The sequence below is a fragment of the Schistocerca serialis genome, chromosome 8 (assembly GCF_023864345.2).
Source record: "Schistocerca serialis cubense isolate TAMUIC-IGC-003099 chromosome 8, iqSchSeri2.2, whole genome shotgun sequence".
Lineage (NCBI taxonomy): Eukaryota > Metazoa > Arthropoda > Insecta > Orthoptera > Acrididae > Schistocerca > Schistocerca serialis.
Genome location: NC_064645.1, coordinates 106,418,548 through 106,432,104, shown reverse-complemented (window position 1 = coordinate 106,432,104; position 13,557 = coordinate 106,418,548). Strand labels below are relative to the sequence as shown.

Below are 13,557 nucleotides of genomic sequence, written 5' to 3'. Positions count from 1 at the left end.
CATCCATGCCCGAGGCAGGATTCGAACCTGCGACCGTAGCGGCCTTGCGGTTCCAGACTGCAGCGCCTTTAACCGCACGGCCACTTCGGCCGGCGAAAATAACAGTATGCTCCTATTTTATTGGCACATTTAATTATACCAAAATGTCCCCATGGTAAGTGGGTAAACCAAATTAATTTTTCCTCATATTCCTTCGGGATGCATACACACCACTGTGGATTGTTGTCCTTCCCACATCTGAAGAATAATACTCCATTTACTAATTTATAATGATCTAAACTAGCCCTTGAATTTTGTTGTTCTTTTAGCTGAATTATCTTCTTCCATCGAGGGTCTTTTCGTTGCAAATTTCCCATATCTCTACAAAGATGGACATAATAAGTCTTGTAGATATTGTCCTGCAACAGTAATACTGGAAAATCCGAAGTATTTACTGATTCTATTTCCGGCGTTAAACCTTCTGGGAATCTTGACAGTGCATCCGCAATAATATTTTCTTTGCCAGACACATGAATAATTTTAAATTGGTACTGTTGTAGTGTCATTGTCCAACGTGACAATCTGGGATGTAATAATGTACATGTTTGCAAAAAGGTTATTGATTTATGGTCACAATACACAATCGTTTTCGAACCATATAAATAATAGTTAAACTTCTTGAATGCCCAGATAACCGCAAGTGCGTCAAGTTCTGTGGTCGTATAGGCTCTTTCACACTGCTATAACACTCGACTAGCAAATGCTATCGGGCAGAATGTTGGTACCCCTTTTATTTTCCTTATTTGGAAGAGGCAAGCACCTAATCCAACATCCGATGAATCCGTGGACAGTCTAGCGTTAAAAGGTTTTTTGCTTTTCACATTTAACCAAATATAACATTGATGATGATAATTTATGGCAATGTTTGCCGACAAGATAAAGAATGCACCCTTTATCACTAGATTGCGTACTCACGGCAGTTCTCCTTGGCCGTTTTTTGGTACGACTTGGAAAGAGAGAAAAATCAATTAATGATCGCCGATGCGTCGGTTCTCGATTGTGTTCAGGAGACGTATAGATTGATTGCGCGAATATAGTTTCTCAAATGACCTCTTAACCCGGATTGCTTTCACGCAATCAGACTCTTCAATGAAATTACCTAAGGGACCTATTTGGATAATAAAAAAAATTGGAAATGAATGCAAAACAGTGAAATTTTGTAAAAAAAGTTGTCAGATCGGAAACTGAACACATTAATGGTCACCCAAATACAATCGAGCCACCGCGATAAAGAGCGAACCTGTAACAAAGTTCATTTAAACATAAACATTATTTGCGGTTAATTTAAAGAAAAGAATAAGCATAGATTTTCTGTACAGTGAAGCATCAATATATTCTCAAAGAAGAAAGGCGTTAACCTATAAACATTAACAAATTTACAATGAATACAAAACTTACATTTTTATGTTTTTCTCCTACATGGAGCAGTCCAACAATCGCTGCTTTTGTATGTGTGATATTTCGTAAAAGTTAAATGTCCTGGCGTGTGCGTAAGTATTTTTATAGTCACAAGGTTTACAAAAGCGTTTCTTTTTCCTTGGTGATAACGTGGTTTTTCACACTAAGTGTAATATAACTTGTAGCGGTGCTACACCACACGTCTTAACAAGTCGGCGACCAAACATCAAAGGTAATGAAGTACATGTTAACATATCGGCGACCAGAAGTACAACCAACTATAAAGACTCTAGAATTTTCCTAACAAATGATAAATTGTTCTTTCTTCTGTTTCGCAGCTTCTTGCTATCAAGCGCTGCGGCAATGATTTTAAATATCTGCGCCCAGCGAGTCATAGTGTACCGTTTAAACGCTGGCCGCACGTCTTGGTATAGGCGCACGTTATAAACAGATTTCATTTCTTTACTCTCGCGTTGTCATGCTTAGTATCATTACAAACTACAGCTCGGTGGCTATCCTTTTCTCATATTCAAAATGTCTGAAATCAAATAATATCACAACAGACAGAACTCACAATTCATATCAGGGTGATATAATAAGGATGCGTTAACGAGTTGGTATTTAATGTCTCGAAAAGCTAGTTCACATTCTTCGGTGAATTGCCATGGCACATCCTTCCGTAGAAGCCCATTTAATGCCTCAGAATTCATGGCTTGAGTCTTTATGAAACGACGGAAGAACGATGCCATACCTATAAATCCCTTCAGCTGTCTTTTATTCCGTGATGATGGAAAATTTCGAATTGCACTTATCTTCTTCTCGGTAGGCAGGATACCTTTCGCATCTATCATATGTCCTAAGAACTTAATTTGTGGTAAAGCAAAATGAGTCTTTTGGAAGTTTACTGTAATTCCGGTTTTCTTGAAAACAGCAAAAATCCTTTCCAAAATATGCAAATGCTCTTCCCATGTTTTCGTGGCTATTAATAAGTCGTCAACAAACACAGTTATACGACTACGCAATTCTAGTCCAAGAACATAATCCAACTCTGAAATAAATATTCCGGCACTAATACTAAGTCCAAACGGGACAACTCTAAATTGGTAACTTCTCCCAGCATAGATAAATATGGTATATTTCCTAGATTCTTCATCCATTTGGACCTGCCAGTACGAACTTCTCAAATCAACACTAGCTAAGTACGAAACATCCTGGAAATTTTGAATTAATTCATCTATATTTTCCGGATGAGTTCTTATAGGTACTATTATTTTATTATCTCTCTCGCATCCAGAACTAATCTAACGTTGCCTCCAGGTTTTGGAACTACTAAGAGCGGAGAACAATATGGACTAGTTGATGGCTCAATCAAGTTCCATTCTAACATTCTATTTACCTCCCTTTGAACAGATTGTTTTAAACGCCAGGGGATCGGATAGTGCGTGTAACAGTAAGTCTGATGTGGCTTCACTTGTAGGTGACAAATATACCCTTTAATAATTCCTGGTTTCTCATCAAAAATCTCTTCATATGCCTCTAACAAATAATGAAGCTGCTGCCTTTGTTCTCCCGGAAGCTGATTTGATTCACTAGCTTTTATCATTGTTGTTTGGTTAAAGTCCTCCTGTTGTATCAAATCCTTTGAAAGCTCCTTCCAACGACCGTTTATAGTGTCAATTAATTGAATTATGGCACCGCGACAATATTTCTCATGCACCGTTTCCTTTCTGTTTAAATCCAGTGCTATCTCTTCTCCATTTAATCTAAATTTAACTATTCCTTCCAAGAAATCTATCTGACAATCGTACTCCTGCATACTCCCAATACCAAGAATACAGTCCACTAATAACTTCTCCACTACAAGGAACGTGCATTTTATCGCTACATTTCCCATTTTGACATTGGGAGAGCGTGCTCCAACATCTCCGATGATTTTGCAGTTCTGTACCAGCAAAATTGGTACCTTCTTCTTCCTAATAATTCTCCTAAAAAGAGCGCCTGAGATGACATTGGCGGAAGCGGCGGTGTCTAATATCACATTCGTTGGAACTTCCTCTATTTCAACAAATACTTCCGATACCGGAACCCTCGATCTGTCATTATGACACGTTTATTAAATCCTTTGTTAACTCTTCAGTCAACAGCTCACCATCATTATATCTTAACAATTGTAATTTTGCTGTTTCGCCCCTAACAGATCCCCTGACCGCTCCTCCGGGGCACGATGTGGTCATGTTTAGTTTGACTGATTGTTGGTCCGATTGGTATTTGTCTCTTCAGCTACTTCAGTTATTATCGGTTGTTGTGGTGAATTCGGTCTATATTGTCTTGCTTGATTCGTGTGATTATTATTGTTGTTCTGCTGGTGTTGGTAGAACTGTCCTGTGTTGCCATACATTGAATTATATCGATTAAAATTCCTATTGTTCCTAAAATAGCCCCTCGCTGCACCATTACTAAAGTTTCCATTATGGTAATAATTATTGTTTGCATTTTGTCCATTTCTAAGTCTCCTCGGAGAGTGTAGTTGGTTATGATTATTGTTACTGCTACCATTACTGCCATTCCCATTCGAGTTGCAGCTCGGATTCGCTTCTATTACTCTTCTTTGATTTGACATTTATCTTGCCCTTTTATTGTCCTCCTCAATTATATCAATATGATCAAGCGTAGTCATAAATGAGTGTATATCCTTATCATTTAAATATAACAGCTGATTCCTTATTCTGGTGGGTAGTCTGGACTTTAGTATCCTAAGTATATCCGGCAAAGGAATCGGTACATCCCAATACCAAGATTTATTAATGTATTTCTCAAAATATCTCTTTAGAGATCCTCTAGAAAATGAGAAAGGCTCAGGATATAATACTTCCTGCCTAAGTCTTTCTTGTATTCTCGGGTAAGATGGCGGCCACTGAGTGACGCGCGTTTCTTTGGCTCGCGAGTTTTTCCGCTCATTGAAGGTGTTACAGAGAAGTGCGGCAGTCCACAACGTGTACATCCGACTAAACAAGTGTTACTTGCCGTGGTGTGTTGTTCTCCGTTGATTACCACAAGTGATAAGTGATAAGTGAGTGAAAAAATGGGAAGAGCACGGGTAAGCGGCAGCAGGCGAGGCTACAGGGGCGCAGGCAGCGCGGGCGCCCGGTCTCCGGCGGCAGGTGAGGCCTCGCTTCCCGACATCGGGGAGCTCGTCCCGTCCCAGGTGAGTGCGGCGCTGCACAGTAAAGACACGCTGGACGTAATAGTGCAATCCATCACGGACTCTGTGACGGCCGCGGTCATGGACAAACTGCAAGAGTCTGTCGGGCGAAACAGCACCGAAATCCAGTCTCTTAAAAAGTCCTTGGCCGCACAAGAGAAAAAAGCCGCCGACCTAGAAGCTAAACTGTCTGCGGCCACCGATGAAATTGAGCAGTATCAGCGAAGGAACAGCTTGCGCTTGTTCGGGATAGCTGAAAACGATCGTGAAAACACCGACGACCTGGCCATTAGCCTCGTGCGTGAAAAACTTGGTGTGCAGATCGACGTGGCCGATATTGACAGAAGCCACCGTGTCGGGCGCAGGATACCAGGTGCGATGAAACCCAGGCCCATAATAATTAAATTTGTGTCATACCGGAAAAGAGCTGAAGTGTTTGCTCAGAAAAGAAAACTCGCCAAGAGTGGGTTTACCCTGAGGGAAGATCTGACGCGCGAAAGACTAAAAGTTTTGAACACTGCGATCACACAGTTCGGCCTTCAAAATGTATGGACCCAGGATGGCAGGATCGTAGTCAAGACGGAAGGAGGGAGGAAAACGGTGACGAACATGTCCGAACTGAAAGACTGAGCGAAATCTCGCGAGACACAAAGTCTCATATTTTACTCTGTCTAATATAAGTTAATTTTTATTCTTTCTTTTCATTTTTTTTACGTAAATATTGCTTCGTTATTTCTATATGTACCATAAGTACTCTATTTAAAATCAGTCAATTGTTTCACATAAATATTGCTTCTTTAGTTGCCTATCATAAGTGCTCATTTATATTCATATTGTCAGTCAAACGGGAATTAACATTCTCCATTAACAGGAATCTCCTTAAAACCGCCTTTCTATATCTGTTATTTTCATCCTCGTCACTACCACTACTACTACTACTATCTTTTTCGTAACCACTACTGCCACTTTCCATCTTTCTTTTCGCTCCCTTCTCCGATACCTCCAGCTAAGTCTTTCACCTTTAGCCCACAGACGCTTGAGTCAGTCACGACCTTGGACACACCTGTAAATATGTCTTCCCCCGCGAAATCCAGCTTTTGTCCCTCTTCCGGCCAGCAGGTAGACGGAGCGCGCTCGGTCCTACAGGCGGCCACAATGGGACGGACCGGTTCCGGTGGCGGGCTCTTTGTGGCCCACGCGAACGCTCAGTCGCTAACGGCTCACTTCGACGAGTTCTGTGACCTGTTCTGCCAATCGCTGTTCCATATTATCCTCGTCTCTGAAACTTGGTTGAAACCAAACATTTCTTCCGACGCTATCCGAATCACTGGTTACTCTCTCCTAAGGGCAGATCGTGAAACACGACGCGGGGGTGGTGTGGGTGCCTATATTCGCTCTGATCTGACACCTACTATACTATGCACATCGGATGCAAAGGGCGAAGGAGAAGCAGAGTTCTTGTTTTTCGAAATAAATACATCAAATCAGAAACTGCTAATTGGAGTAATCTATAAACCTCCAAACGTCGGTGCTATGTCCTCCTTTCAGTCTGCCCTGTCCTCGCTCGTGACACTGTATGAACACATAATCATTATGGGCGACACAAACATCGACTTACAGTTAAAATCTCCCTCTGCAGAAAAACTTAGGAGACTGTTCCACTCCAATGATATGAGTTTAACACCGCTGGACCCAACTCATCACACGCCACACAGCCATACACTCATAGATATAATAGCAACAAAGCGACCAGATAAAATAATTCGCGCCAATCAGACATCCGCTCCAGGACTCTCTGCTCATGACGTGATTTTCTTAAATTACTCAGTACATACTACCAATGAAAAATCTCACCTGGTAACCTACAGAAACCTAAAAAATGTTAACCATGACGCTCTTCAAAAGGATTGCTCAGACATCCCTTGGCATGATATAAGCAATGAACCGACTTTAGACGGAAAAATTCGGGAATTATGTCGCAAAATTATTGCACTGTATGATAAACATGCTCCTCAACGCACTGTCAGGGTAAAGAGAGCTCCCGCTCCGTGGCTCACCACTGCATTACGCCAGTTAATGAATGAACGTGATGCTGCACATAGGGCCTTCAAGCGTAACCCAACTCCCGAGGCGTACGAAGCTTATAGGAAACTCCGAAATAGAACCAAGCAAAGCGTGAGGAATGCCAAAATCAGACATGCCCGCTCTGTCGTATGCGGCATATCAAAACCTGCTGCACTGTGGAAAAAGCTGCGCAGTTTCGGTATAGGGAAGCGAAGATCTGACGCTGTTTATCAAGCGTCTGCAGAAGAATTAAACGATTTCTTCTCAACAGCCGTAAACTGCCACGCAGCGACAAATTACCAGCCCCAAGATATCAATCTCTCGAGAGACAAGTTTTTCCTAAAACATGTCACTACCGGCACAGTACACAAGGCAATTATGAGAATCTCTTCCGAGGCAGTAGGAAATGATGGAGTGAGCATTGGCATGATTAAGAACGTCGTAAACACTATTACTCCAGTTATCACAGACATCTTCAACCTGTCTCTTGTCAGTAGTACATATCCTACTGAGTGGAAGCAAAGCTTAATTCAACCTATACCCAAGACTGACAACCCTAAGTCGCCAGGTGACTACAGGCCGATCAGCATACTTCCTGCAATATCTAAAGCCCTAGAACACATCGTCCATGAACAGCTGACGGATTACCTCAAAACTCATAACATCCACGACAAATATCAGTCAGGCTTTCGAAAGCACCATAGTACAGCAACTGCATTAATCAAAGTAACTGATGACATTAAACATGCTATGGACAGACGTGAAGCTACCATCCTAACACTGCTTGACTTTAGCAAGGCTTTTGATACAGTTGACTTTGATATATTACTAATTAAAATGAAGCAGCTGAATTTCTCAAACAGCGCAATACACTGGTTCGACAGCTACCTCAAAAACAGAAGTCAACAAGTCATTTGTGGGTCGGAAAAGTCATCATGGAAAAACGTGCGCTCTGGAGTTCCCCAAGGCTCCGTCCTTGGTCCATTACTCTTCTCACTGTACATTAATGATATTTCTTCAGTGATTCACTCCTGCAACTACCATCTATATGCCGACGACATCCAACTGTACATAAGTGCAAGCCCCAAGAACATTGCTGACGCAGTAGCGAGTATGAACGCAGATCTTTGCTCTGTTTCTCGATGGGCACAGAACCTAGGTCTGAAACTAAACCCCAAGAAATCCCAGGTCATACTTATATCTCATCCAAAGTTAATCAGTCGGTACTTTCGCGAAACAGTCCCTCAAATACTCCTCAATGGTACCCAAATACCATACCAAAAAACAGTAAAAGACCTTGGAATAATCTTGGATGAACACCTAAACTGGGAAGAACAAACAGTCACAGCTTGCCGGAAATCGCTCTCCTCCCTACATGCAATTCAAAAATTTAGAAAAATATTTCCAACCCATGTTAAACAAAAATTAGTCCAAACACTAGTCTTGCCTAATCTTTACTACTGTGATGTAGTTCAACATGGCACAAATAATGAAAATTCGAGATGCCTCGAGCTAGTGATGAATGCTTGTGTTAGATACGTATGCAACATACGGTTGTATGATCATATCAGTCCTTCATACTCCCAGCTAGGTTGGATACGCCCACATAAGGCACGCGATCTCCACACGATGTGCTTACTTCATCGATTTCTTAGCCACTGGTGCCCCCAATACTTATCTTCTCACATTAAACACCTATCATCATTCCACAACCGCAATACCAGATCGGATACGTCTAGCATCTTGGCTGTACCTTTACATAACACAAAATCTTTCTCCGTGTCATTCTCCATCTCAGCCATACGACTATGGAACGCGCTCCCCTGTGATCTGCGTCTTATCCAAAACCACTCAACATTCAAGAGGGAACTTAAGACTTACATATTAGGGACGGTATAGCCACCATTGTTGTGCCCCCCCTCATCTTTTTCTTTCTCCTCTCCATCATAGCTTCGAATTTTACCATTCTATTTCTCTTCCTCTAACCTATCTACCTCTTCTATATCTCTTTCACCCCATTCCATCGTCTTATGTCTCTGCTTGATGAGAATAACTCACAAGCTGCAAGAATATAACGAGAAAATTCCCAACTAGCAATAGGACTGACACTCATAAAAGAAAAATATGTTTACTTTCATAATACATAGTCATTATTATTATTATTATTATCATTATTATTATTTTTATTATTCTTGATTGTTATAATTATTTTTTGATTGTTATAATTATCATTGTACTACTTTTATAATCTCTATTTTTTTTCTTTAACATTAATACTGTATAACATGTTATATGTCCTAATTTTCTGTAGACACTGAAATTTGTTGAATCTGAGTATGCCTGGTTAGGTGTAAGAGAGGGCCTGAAGGCCCTAATCTTGCCAGGTAAAATAAATGCATAAATAAATAAATAAATATTCCAGCAGACCAATATTTTGCTAGAAAAGCCTGCTCAAATTCTTTATAACATTTACAAGAAGATGTTTGTTTGGATGCCCACAATGCTCCTGATCCTTGTATATATCCAGATACAAAACTAATCTTTTGCCATTCTGTCCAAGATCGTGGAAATAGATCTCTGAAACTTCGAATAAAGACTACAGGATGAACATTCTTTTTGTCAGGGTTAAAGATTTGAAATTGTGTCTGTTTAATCATCTTTCCCTCAACGGTTCTACGATTCCAAAAATCATCCTGTTCGTTCTCTTCCCTGTGGCTATCCGTTATATTGAATCTAACTTCTGACGTTCCAGTTCTGTCTACATCGGATCTTGACGTGGACGGAATATCACGCGCAGATCGAGAGTTTTGTTTCCTACTTCTCGCTGTTCCTAATTCCTCCTGCGAGAGATTTAGTGATCTTTCGATATTTCCTTCCCAACGCGAGAATTCTTCGCCAAGTTGTTCACGAACTTCCTTTAAGCCTTTGTTGAAAAAATTCTCCTCGGAACTCTCTGAAATTGACTGTAAAGCTACTTTCACAGTTTCTTCTATGGTTTCCGAAGGAAAATTTTGCCGCTCTAATGTCATTTCTGAAAACTTTGCCGCAGGTACATTCATTCTATGTTACACTGTCTCCTGTTTTTCCTTCACTTCGTCAAATTGCTTCTTTAGATTATCTTGGGATTCTATAATTTCTGGTATCATAGCTACGGAACACTGTATGTCCTCTTGAGCTTGTATTACTTGAGGAAACAGTTCTACTTGTTTTTGTATCGTGTCAATTTTGACGGATACATATTCGGTTAGTTCCGCTTTTAATTTACTATTGTTTTCTTGGCATTGTTGGCGGACCTGCTCAATTTGAGCAATAAGATTCTGTTCGGTCCTTACTGCCTGTTCTTTTATTTCCTGTGACTGGGTATTTAATCTCTGATCTAATTCGGTATAGGTTGCTCTCACTTCAGGTTCGTTACCTCTCGTTCTCGTTGGTTTTCATGAAACAAAAAATACATATATTATATAACAATCCAAGAGAGTCCTGTCACACTGGCGCCACCGTATTTTTTCCTCCTATCTATGTAGTTCTCAATTCGTTCGAGCAGTCAGTCATTCATAATATGAAACACAGTCATAGCTCATTCACTCAAAATGATTCAGAAATTTTACTTGTTAGAATGAAATCAGGCGATGATTCTTCTTCTCTGGAGGCTCGTGCTTTACGGCAGTCTGCTAATCTGTACAAATAAAATGCCTCGTAATTTTTGGGAGCGTTGTATAATCAGTCGAGAAACCTCAGATCAAGCGGATATTTGGCTTTGATGAAGAATAACCTTCCGAAGAAGTAATGGAGCTCTTGGATTATTAAATGCAGGTTCGTGTCCAGTCTTTCGGAAGTTCCCTTCTGATTAACAACTACGCAATATATCGATGAATATCATTAATTCTCAATTGTCAAATACACACCTTTTGTATAAAGGAGTAATATATATATATATATATATATATATAATATATATATATATATATCCCTTTTAATCGTACAATTTCGTCTCAGTTATCTTCTGTCATAAATATCAATAATCAGATTACAATTCTTTAAACAAAGCTCAGGCTAATCGGCACGAAGACAATCTCGGAAGCTTTTGTCTTCTAACAACCACCAGAGAGAGTACTCCAAAGAATACTTATGCGCTCATGGCATAGCTATTGTATGAAACTACTTTGCGCAAGGATTCTGCGAGTATGAAGATAGAAAATTTGTAAACGTCATTCAAGGGTAGAATTGTTATCAGAACAATTCATCGAATATAAAGAGATATTACATGGACGCCCCTTCAAATTACAATACTAACATGCAACATCCGAGCTCTGGCAGTCCAAGGCGTTATAGCACTGATGAGAAATGGATACGTAGCCAAAACTGTCTATAACTGAGACACCTCTGTGCGGACCAGAACACCGAGCGAGGTGTTGCAGTGGCTAGCACGCTGGACTCGCATTCGGGAGGACGACGGTTCAACCCCGCGTCCGGCCATCTTGATTTAGGTTTTCCGTGATTTCCCTGAATCACTCCAGGCAAATGCCGGGATGGTTCCTTTGAAAGGGCACGGCCGACTTCCTTCTCCATCCTTCCCTAATCCGATGAGACCGATGACCTCGCTGTTTGGTCTCTTCCCCCAAACCAACCAACCGACCAACTTCTGGTTAAATGAGTGGATATGGCTGCCTAACCTTCTACAGTGAGGAGGAAAGCACTCCTCCTCAGGCCACAAGTGGCCCATCGGGACCATCCGACCGCCGTGTCATCCTCAGTTGAGGAAGGGGATAGGAGGGGCGTGTGGTCAGCACACCACTCTCCCGGTCGTTACGATGGTTTTCTTTGACCGGAGCCGCTGCTATTCGGTCGAGTAGCTCCTCAACTGGCATCACGAGGCTGAGTGCTCCCCGAAAAATGGCAACAGCGCACGGCGGCCCAGATGGTCACCCATCCAACTGCCGGCCACGTCCGACAGCGCTTAACTTCGGTGATCTGACGGGAACCGGTGTATCCACCGCGGCAAGGCCGTTGCACAGTGACGTGATGACTAGCTTGAAAATACCCCTGTTTCAAGCAGCTCGTCCCCAGTGTCTGGTCATTCAGTCTGCAAGACTGATCCTGACGCAATGGAAGTCACAAAGTCACGATAGTTAGAGGTTAACTTTGTTGATGAAACGTGATGTGCTGCTTGCTACGTGTTTGAAGACTGCCACCTGTGGGTACTCACGATAGGTCATAGCTTTGACTGATAGACGATGCAGACCTGGGAACTTTCTCTGGTGACTAGCCAAATGCACTGCTGCGAGCAACCATCTTCTGCTCGCCAGTGGACATCTGAGTGACACCTCCCAGGCTGTACATGTACCACCTACCCGGCTGTATGCTGTGTGTGCTGAGGGAGCTATGGGTTTGCACCTTCACAACAACCATCATCTGGAAAATGGTGCAGTAATAGGTCTAAGTGCGCGTCCGTCTCAGAGACTACTGAGGCACATTACTCCAACTGCCACACCCCCAGCCTGCTCGCTGTCAGACTGGACCTGTCGCATGCTACGTGTGCTGTGTCTAGCGTTCTTCACTGACGCCTGAGCTAGCAGCCCAGCCAGTTTCCTGCGTGCTGGAGAAGACAAAGTTCATTGTAGCGAACACGTTAGTAAAATGTTATTACAGATACCTCAGCCTCGTGATGCCAATTGAGGAGCTACTCGACCGCTCGACCGAATAGTAGCGGCTTCGGTCAAGAATACCATCATAACGGACGGGAGAGCGGTGTGCTGACCCAACGCCCCTCCTATCCGCATCCTCCTGTGAGGATGACACGGCGGTCGGATGGTCCCGGTAGGCCACTCGTGGTCTGAAGACGGAGTGTACCACTGTTTCACAGACGCCTATGTATGTGAAACAAACACTCACCAGCTCTATACTGGGCCTCCGACACTTGTAACATCACCTCATCAACTGTCCAACGTCAACACCCACTAACCACCCGACGCGAAGGGTAATCCTTACACTTCATGTGTCGCTGGCAACTAGGGTTGTCAGGGCCCTGATTTTCAGGGGATTTCCCCATTTTTAGGACTATCACGACCCGTAATGCGCAAGCCTCATGCGAGATACCAAACGTCCCGTCTTTCGGGCACTGCTAACGACTGGAAATATAATGAGCATTCACTTCCAAATTCGTCGAGTACATGAAATTCCGAAATATGTTCGTGGACGCTTCAGTGGCAGTAACCAAGAAAGAATAACGTGCGCCACCATATCGCGGACAGCTCTTGAACTAATGGAAAGTCTCGGTGCTGGCCCCAATTGTACGTTTCGGAAAGAGCAGCATGGCTTCCAATATTGCATTACTACCGCCACACCGCTGTTTTCTGAATCGAGTTTCAGCTTTACCCTCTCTCGCCCATTGACTGGATACGACATCTGTGGGAGCGCCATTTAGCACTGTATTTCCATTCCAGGATGGTAACCACTCTTTGTGTTCACTCACTTCTTAGTTTCGTGGTTGTAACTGTACTGTGAAATAAAACGAGAGAACAGGTCAGTTTTGGGTGTGCACATAGCGTTCATCGACGTTCTCGGTTGATTCAATTAGTGGAAATACGGCTTGTAAGTACGAGGGTTGCCCAGAATGTAACGCACCTCAGTTTTTTTCTTCGACTATTCTTTATTGAACATAATGACGCCGGCCGCGGTGGTCTCGCGGTTCTAGGCGCGCAGTCCGGAGCCGCGCGACTGCTACGGTCGCAGGTTCGAATCCTGCCTCGGGCATGGATCTGTGTGATGTCCTTAGGTTAGTTAGGTTTAAGTAGTTCTAAGTTCTAGGGGACTGATCACCACAGCTGTTAAGTCCCATAGTGCTCAGAGCCATT

The 13,557-nt window shown here is 42.5% G+C and overlaps 1 pseudogene; it reads right to left on the bottom strand.

The window, feature by feature from the left end:
• Positions 1 to 11,597: 11,597 nt before the first annotated feature.
• LOC126417280 (5S ribosomal RNA) lies at positions 11,598 to 11,715 on the bottom strand (annotated as a pseudogene).
• Positions 11,716 to 13,557: the final 1,842 nt, after the last annotated feature.